At 39.8% G+C, this 8,227-nt stretch overlaps 1 pseudogene; it reads right to left on the reverse strand.

The window, feature by feature from the left end:
• Positions 1–356: 356 nt before the first annotated feature.
• LOC116531397 lies at positions 357–1,535 on the reverse strand (annotated as a pseudogene).
• Positions 1,536–8,227: the final 6,692 nt, after the last annotated feature.

An 8,227-nucleotide genomic window follows, 5' to 3' on the forward strand; every position in this document is an offset into this window, starting at 1 on the left:
AACATCTTGTCAGCTAAGGAAGAGTACGAGTACATATACAATCATAAACACACACTGATCATGACTTCATTTAAAAATCGGCAAACAATATGGTGGCAACATTGATATGTAAATTTCTAAAATGTTGATTCTTAGGTTTAGTTGGCAAAGACCACATTTACAAATAAGGATGAGTTTCGTGTTCCAGGTAGAAACCAGATACACTAAACTGTCCCAAAATAATAGTTTCCTATTGTTTGAAAATACTAGTTTAAGATTGTAAAATGCATAGATCTTTAATAGAAGAATCGGCTGTGCAAGAGTTCTCCCATTTCACAGTATTCCTTTTTATTTCAAATGCTAGTTATTGGTTATGCTGTAGGATTTAACTATTACAACAAGAAAAGGCAACTATTTAGGGAAGAGGCAGATAAAGGAAAAAGGAATGCATGCAAGGCATTTTTTTAAGGTGCAATAAACTTAATAGTGTTTTAGGAAGACGAGAAAACAATTATTTAAGGCTAGCTTGGTTCTCATTGAATGACAACAGTGGACTAAATACTGAGTTCTTTTCTGTGAATCCAGTAATCAATGCCTTGGTCGCCATATTGGTAATGTCTAGGGCAGTCATCATGGTACCCACCATGCTAGCCATCTGGGTATTCTGTGTGATAATCACTGTTACTGATTTTCAAACCATTTGTTTCTGTTCCTTGGTTTCTGTTGTGAATGATAGGTTCTGTCAGAGCAGCATAGTATTTGCGACCATATACTTGACCCCCAAGCCCATGCACACCCATTCCTTTCTGGGAAGCCACTTTGTTGGTACCCATCTGTAGAGAAATTGTAGAGTGATCTACTGGCTGTAATGTTCACTTCTGATAGCAGATGTCTCTTCTGCTGTCTAGTGCTAACATCCTCGCCTGGCTCTCTGCTTTGTTAGTGCCCATCTGCAGACAAATCATGATCTGGTCAAAGGGTTTGTCAGTTTGCATTTTGGGATCCTAAAGATGCCTGTGGTCCCATAAGCTGACATACGTGCCTGGCTGGCACCTTGTTGGTTCCCATCTGCAATCCAATGACCGTTTATCCAGCTTTTAATTTTGCTTCATCCTAACGTCTTGTTTTTTCTGCACATTTAACCCTGATGTCCATGGTTGTGCCCTTTTGTGCTTGCCAGACCTATCAAGGCCACCAGAGTAGTCTGAGCCTGGGTCATGTTTCCATTCTAAAAAGATCACTTACTTTAACTATGTCATGTGGCTTCATACCATAAGCCTGAATAGCTTCAGCAAAGTTGCCAATATTCTCAGCCGCGGCCAGTTTAATAGTGTCTGACTGATCTTCTTCACTGGGCCTGCCTGCAGCTTGTTGATGAGTTCACAGAGGAGGATGCCATCCTTCACACCCAGCTGGAGGTGGGTGCCAATGCTCCTGCCTGTCACCTCTGCTATCCAGTTGTGAAGATCTTCTGTTTGATGATCCTATTTGGAAGCAATCTTGCTCTGGACTTTGGCCAAGAGCTGGTAGGAAGGAGCCTTGTTGAAGTAGGCCATGGTAGTTTGTGTGGCGGGACGAGGCTGCGCTCAGGAGTCCAGGGTCTCTCATGCTTGGCTTCCCAGCTCCTGGCCCGGGATGCTTTGAGTTGGCTCTCCTGGGCGCCTGGGTGCCACCAGGTTTGCTAGACGCTCCCAGGCTGCTCCAGATACCGCTGGTTGCATTGGTCTCTACCTGCATGGTGGCTCCCTACAAATTCAACTTTTTATTTTGCCTAAAAACACTTTTCATTTGTTGTGAGTGATATAAAAATAAAAATATGCCTCCTAGTTACTTCTAGTTTATCCGTTAGTCTGTGGAACAAGGGCAGTAGAGAAAAGAGCAAAGACTGGTCAGAGGCTGCAAGCTGAGCTGCTTGCATGGGGGAGTCTGGTCTGTAAGAATTCCAGCTCAGGGGCTGGAAGGGCTAGGGGTGAGGTCTTTGGTATGGTGGCGAAGAGGACAGGTGCCAGAAGACGGAAGGGCAAATGTAGTCTTAGTTTTCCTTAAAAGTGGGAAAAGATAGAGTTTGCTTACGGTTACGAGTGAGTTCATCACGTTTCTCTTTCAGCTACTTTTAAAAAATTGTATTCCACGTATTGTCCCGCCATTGCTTTCCTTTTTTTTCTTCTTTTTTATTTTTATTTTTAAAGAGACCAGGGGAGAGCGCGAACGCAGTCCGCACTGCTTTTTAACCAATCTGATGTGAGTGCAGGGTCTGGGCAGCAGGCCTGTGTTGGACTTTCAGGCCCACTATGTATTGTCTGTGACACATTTGCACTTCAGTTTCCCTATCTGTAAAATGGGTATAATAGTGTCCCCCACATCGGGCTGTTGTGGGGAATTAGGGAATTAGGAAGAACCGAACATATCTGGCAGTGACTGGCACATTGTAAACACTATACAATTATCCGTGGAGAAAATCCAGAGGTTTTTATTGGATATTTAGGTGTTCCCCTGTGTTTTTTTTTCCTTTCCTTTTATTTTTCATTTTTTTGATAAGCATAATGTTGTGATGAACATTTGTTTACAAAAGTCTTTGAAAACATTTCTGGTAATTTTCTTAAGATAAATTCTTAGCTATGAAAACATTTGGTAAAAAGTATGTACAATTTTAAGACTTTTGAATTCTATTTCCAAACTGACTAACAGAAAAGCTTTTCCCACCCTTCCTAGTGGTGAAACAGTAGGCATTTCCATTGGAAAAAAAGTTATGTGTGTGTGTGTGTGTGTGTGTGTGTGTGTGTGTGTCCCAATTTGCTGAGATGTGGGGATGTGGAAATAATATTTCACTGTTGTTTTAATTTGCATTTATTTGATTAAGGCTCTTGGCTTGATTAATGGCTTCAGCCATTCTTGTGTAATTCTAGTCCAGCGAGCTAGCCACTCCCATCATTGCAGGCGGCTCTCTCATTTCTCTCACTGGTGAATATAGATCACCAGTCCTTTCAACCATTTATCATAGGAAATAGTTTTCAGAATAGGTTGCTCTATTCTGAATGTGTTCTAGTTTGTCATTGTCCCTCTTAAAATATGGCTCCAGAATCGAACATGTGTGGTCAGACCAGCTGTTATGTGTGCCAAGGAATAGGACAGTTCAATTATAATGTGTTTTTCTTTGGAGAATGCATTAGTGTGCAGTTCCCTTTGAGTTTCTATTGAATCTCGCAGTGATTTGGAGCGGATTTAGGCCGGAGTAGTTTTTTTTTTTTTAATTTATTTTATTGCATTTTAGGTTTTTGGGTCCAGAGTAGTTTTGACTAAAGGACTATTTTTTAAAATTGTGTTTGAAATGGCTGTTTTTCCTTTAACTAATGCTGTTCTGAGACTACAAGGTAAAACGAGAGCCATTTGGGCTCTGGATTCTCTTCTTCCATTAGTGTGGCACTGGGTTATATTACCTAATTTAGCAGCCATATTATGCTTTGCTTCCTAAAATGTTGATGGTTAATGGAATGGATTCTTTCTACGTAAAATGACTGAGACACGCATAAGAAGAATGGGGGTGGCTGGCTCTGATTCTGAGAGATTAGCTCAGCTAATGAACAACCTTGGAAAGAGAGAATGGGAATCTTTTTAGTGTTTTGTTGATTGCTCTTCTAGTGCATCAAAGAGATATTAACACCACTGTTGTTTTAAAGCCTTTAAAAATGCATACACCCCATGGTAATTAATGTCCTACACTCATTCATTTTATTTACTTGCAAAACTCAAGGATAAAGATGGTGGACTTGTGAAATATTTTGAGAGACAATAAATATTGCACACTTATGTATGAAGCTGACTCATGCATTCTATACTAAGGTATGGAAGCTATTATGATCTTTGATGAGGCTAAATTCGAGTGTTACTGCTGGAGTTGGGTAATGGGACTTAGAGGTGGCTGGTGGGAAGGTAGGAATTGTGAGCAGAGATGAGGCATTTAATTTGATGCTGAAGACTGAGATTGTAATAGCTGTCTATCTCTGGAGCAGAGATGGAGCACAAATGGAACAGACAGCTCTTGCTGAGTCCAGTGGGGTCTGGTATAGAGGGGTGAGATGACGTAGAGGCATCAGCAAACAAATTCACTTGGATGGGGTTTCCCATTGGTGTCTATCTCTATGGTTGAAGCTGTTGATTCACCTGGTGGTTTTGTGATGTTATGAGATGATACCTAACAGGTATGAATCTGAAGTGAGCTAAATCGACATATCTCTAGGATGGGGGACAAAAGAGGAATGGGCATAGTAATGGAGAATTGTGATCTTAATCAACCAGAGGATCAAACTCACTAAGTGAAGTGGGGTTGGATTACTCTTACCTACTATACTCAGTGTAATTCTTTAATAATGGGACATAATTTGAAAGTACTTATCAGTTTTACTGGTAAAAAATCTTAATCCAAATGGGGATTCACAACTGTGTATAAAAATAAACTGATGCATAAACTAAACAGAATCATACTTTAAGCTTTAGGAGAAGACACAGTTTTACCTTTCATTAAATACTCCACCAACCATGTTCTCTGGGTAAAATCTCCTGACACTGAGGAACTTTTGCATTGCAAGTACGTTTCCTCCCATGTTTCACTGCATATTTTTCTGATACACACAGATGCTTTAAACTTTTTGTTATATCTTACTCATAGAACACAGATGTTGTATTCAACAATTGCAAATGCCATTTTGTTGATGGAATTCTGACTTTGACACATCAGCTTTCCCTAATTGCCCGTGGAGTTCAAGAAAGTAAAATGGTGTCCACATCTTTATAGTGGCTTACCTGGATTTTGCAAACTCATAAATTCAAAATGTGGTATCATATGAAATAACTAAGTGAGGGATAGCAGAGGAAACATAAAATGAGCCTAATGTAATTGCCACAGATCTTGAGACCCCTACTCTCTAGGGAGAAGTTTCTGGAATGCACTGTACCTTTCTATGCCCCGTCTGCTTGGAGATGCTTGCTCTGGTGTCAGGTTTGCCAGAACATTCTTTTAAGAGGAGCTAGCTTCCCTGCTGGACAGGGGTGTTAATTTTTCATGGACTTACACTGTGATGAGGAGCATAAAAAGAATGAGAAAGCTTTAGAAAAATAGCATTGAGACAAAATAAAAGAAGTTCTTCTCTGGTTCTACACAGAAAATGGAGACTGTTGTTGAAATTTTGCTTGTTATCAGAGACAGAAGTTAAATACAGAGCAATTTAATGCAATTAACTCTTTGATGTGAATTTCCTGGGAAAGGAAGAAAGATTTTTGCCAAGTCTAACCCATTTATAATCATACTAGATTCCACTTGGAGGCTACAAATAATCACATTTTCATTCTGACAGGCAATTCTGCTTGGTAAAGAATAGCTTAACCCAGGGTAGGTTCCTGCAATGACCCGAGGTAAGTCACTGGCCATGTGAACCTCTTATTCTCCACCTGTTAAACAAGGGAATCTTAAAAGCTTTCTCCTATTACAGAGTTATCCAAATCTACATCAAAAAGTTTTATCATTTAGATAGCGTTTTTCACGTTAAATCTGGATTTGCTGCTGTTTTCATAGAAACAATACTAATATTCACTTTTTGATATTTAATCTTACACAAAAAACTGATTTTTTCCCGTTTCTTAATAGTTACATACCTATAGTCAACATGTTGTCCCAAATAACTTCAGTCTGTCAAGAACTGTTTAAAGTCAATTAGCTAGAACTTGATCTGCAAATATATAAAAGTCAAAGCCGCATTGGTTCTTTTTGCCGTCTGGCTTGCCTTTCATTTTTTGGAGCACGGGAACACCAGTTGAAGTGATTATGCCCCTCAGTTTGTGATATGTGATCCTCACTGGTTATGGCACTGAGGGCTGTGGTAGGGAGCTTCTAAGATGGTCCCCAGTAGTCCCCACCTCCTGGTCCTCATTTCCCCAGGTAATACTCTCCCTTTAAGTGTGGGCTGGACCTAGTGACTTGCTTCTAATAAATTGAATACAGCAAATATGAGACCATGACTTCCATCTTGTACACATTCTCCTGCTCTGTCACTTGCTCTGAGGAATCAAGCGGCTGTGCTGTGGGCTGCCCTATAAAGAGGCCCATATGGCCAGGAACCAACAACCATGAAGAACTCAGGCCTTGAGTCCAACAGCCTGCAAGGAACTATTAACCACGTGAGTGAGCTTGACAATGGATCCTCAGATTGTCATGTGAACCTTCAGATGAGACAGCAGCCCAGCCCTTGACCGGAGTCATCTGAGAGATGGTGAATCAGAAGCATCCAGCTAAGCCATGCCTGGATTCCCAACCCATACAAACTTTGAGATAATAAACGTTTATTGTTGAAAAGCTACCACAGGCCAGGTGTGATGGCACATGCCTACAATTTAGCACTTTAGGAGGTCAAGGTGGCAGGATCACTTGAAGCCAGGAGTTCGAGATCAGCCTAGGCAACAAATAGAGACTCCGATTCTATAAAAAAAAAAAAAAGCTACTACATTTTAGGATAATACATTATGTAGCAACAACTAATATAAGTACTCACATTTTTAGTTAATTATTTTTCTTTTTCATGCCCCAATCCTGCTAACATTCTTGTATCTCACTTAAGCACACACTGTAATGTTTTTAATACTTTTCCTTAAATATATATGAATCACTGGAAAATTAGTAATGTTGTCTTGTATTTACATTCTTTATTTACATAAATGGCACTGTGTTATCAACCTTATTCTATGTTTTAGCTTTTATGACTTCACTCCATGTTTTTGAGATTTATTATAATTTCTTATCTAGGTATAGCTTACTACTTTTGATTATTACCTAACATTTCATCACAGGCATTTTACTCATCCATGTTCCAAGTATGGACACTTATGACACCTCCAGGAACTTGATACCAGAAAACAATATTGTAATGAGAACAATCACATCTGCCCTCTTACAGATGTGCCTGTTCATATCTAGAAGTAGAGATTAAGAGGATGATGAGTTGAGATTATGGATAATTAAGAAGCTTTTAGCATTTCTACTGAAATTGGCTTAATTAGTAAGAACCTAACTTGTCTCATGCAACAAGCATTCTGGAGGAAGCATTAGCAGCTCAGTGGTGTAACCAAAGACCTGGGACAGTTTCATCTTTCTGTTCTGTCATCCTCCATAAGTCAGTGTTATTTTCCCCACTGGCCACAAGATGATTGCGGCAGCTCTAAACATCACATACAAGCATGATCACAGCCAGTGTAGAAGAAGAGGGTGAAGGCTTCCCACATATCTTTTTTCATTACAGAGGAAAACTTCTGCCAGAAGTCCTTTAGTGGATGCTTTCTTTGGTCCCATTGACTAGCATTTTATATATACTATAACAGAGACTGTGGAAGCAAGTGTCTGGAATTAAAGGACTCCATAGTGGGAGGCACCCTCTGCCAACAAGGAAAAATCAGAGAAGGCTGTGTAGAAGTTTCTATTACATAATGTATAGACTATTTGTATTCATTAAGTGCTGAATGAATGCTGTATTAGTCTATCAGTCAGTCCTTGTCGAAAGAATGCTGTGAAATAAACTTCCTCAGAACGAAATGACTTAAAACCCAGCAATTTGTTATCAGTGATACATCCATGGGTCAGCTGGGTGTTTAGGTAGGCTTGGCTCTGGGTCAGGTTTAGATTGGTTCAGGTCTGTTCTCTGTGTCTCTCCTCCTCCTTGGACTGGTGAACTGTGCTAGGACATATTCTCACGGCCATGGCGGAAGCACAAGGGAGATAGCCTAACCAAGCAACCACATTTTGAGCCTCTGCTCAAGCCACTTCTGTTAACATACTATCGATCAAAACAAGTCCCCTAGCCAGGTTTTAAGTCCAGGAGCAGAGAAGTGTGCAGGGACGTCTACCGTGAGACTACATTGAATCACATGGCCAAACCCAATCAGGAGAGGAAATATACCCCTCTGATGGAAGTGACAGAGAAGTAGTGAATCTATTGGAACAATAATCTCACATATCATAAGCACTTTTTTTCACGCCAGCAGTGCAAGAAGTTTTTGTATGCTAACATCATCACTAACATTTGGTATTTACCAATGTTCACAATTTTTGTCAACCAAATGGACATAAGGTTGTTTTAATTACCTAAAATTATTGTTGGATGAAGTCGAGTATTTCTTCATATATTTATTAACTATTTAGGTTTCTTCCTTCTGTGAATTACCTATTATACATTGGACATTTAAAAACTGAGCTTTCTATTTTTTG

This window comes from Sapajus apella, unplaced genomic scaffold (genome assembly GCF_009761245.1).
Source record: "Sapajus apella isolate SASKATOON/1434 unplaced genomic scaffold, GSC_monkey_1.0 scaffold70, whole genome shotgun sequence".
NCBI classification, from domain to species: Eukaryota; Metazoa; Chordata; class Mammalia; order Primates; family Cebidae; genus Sapajus; species Sapajus apella.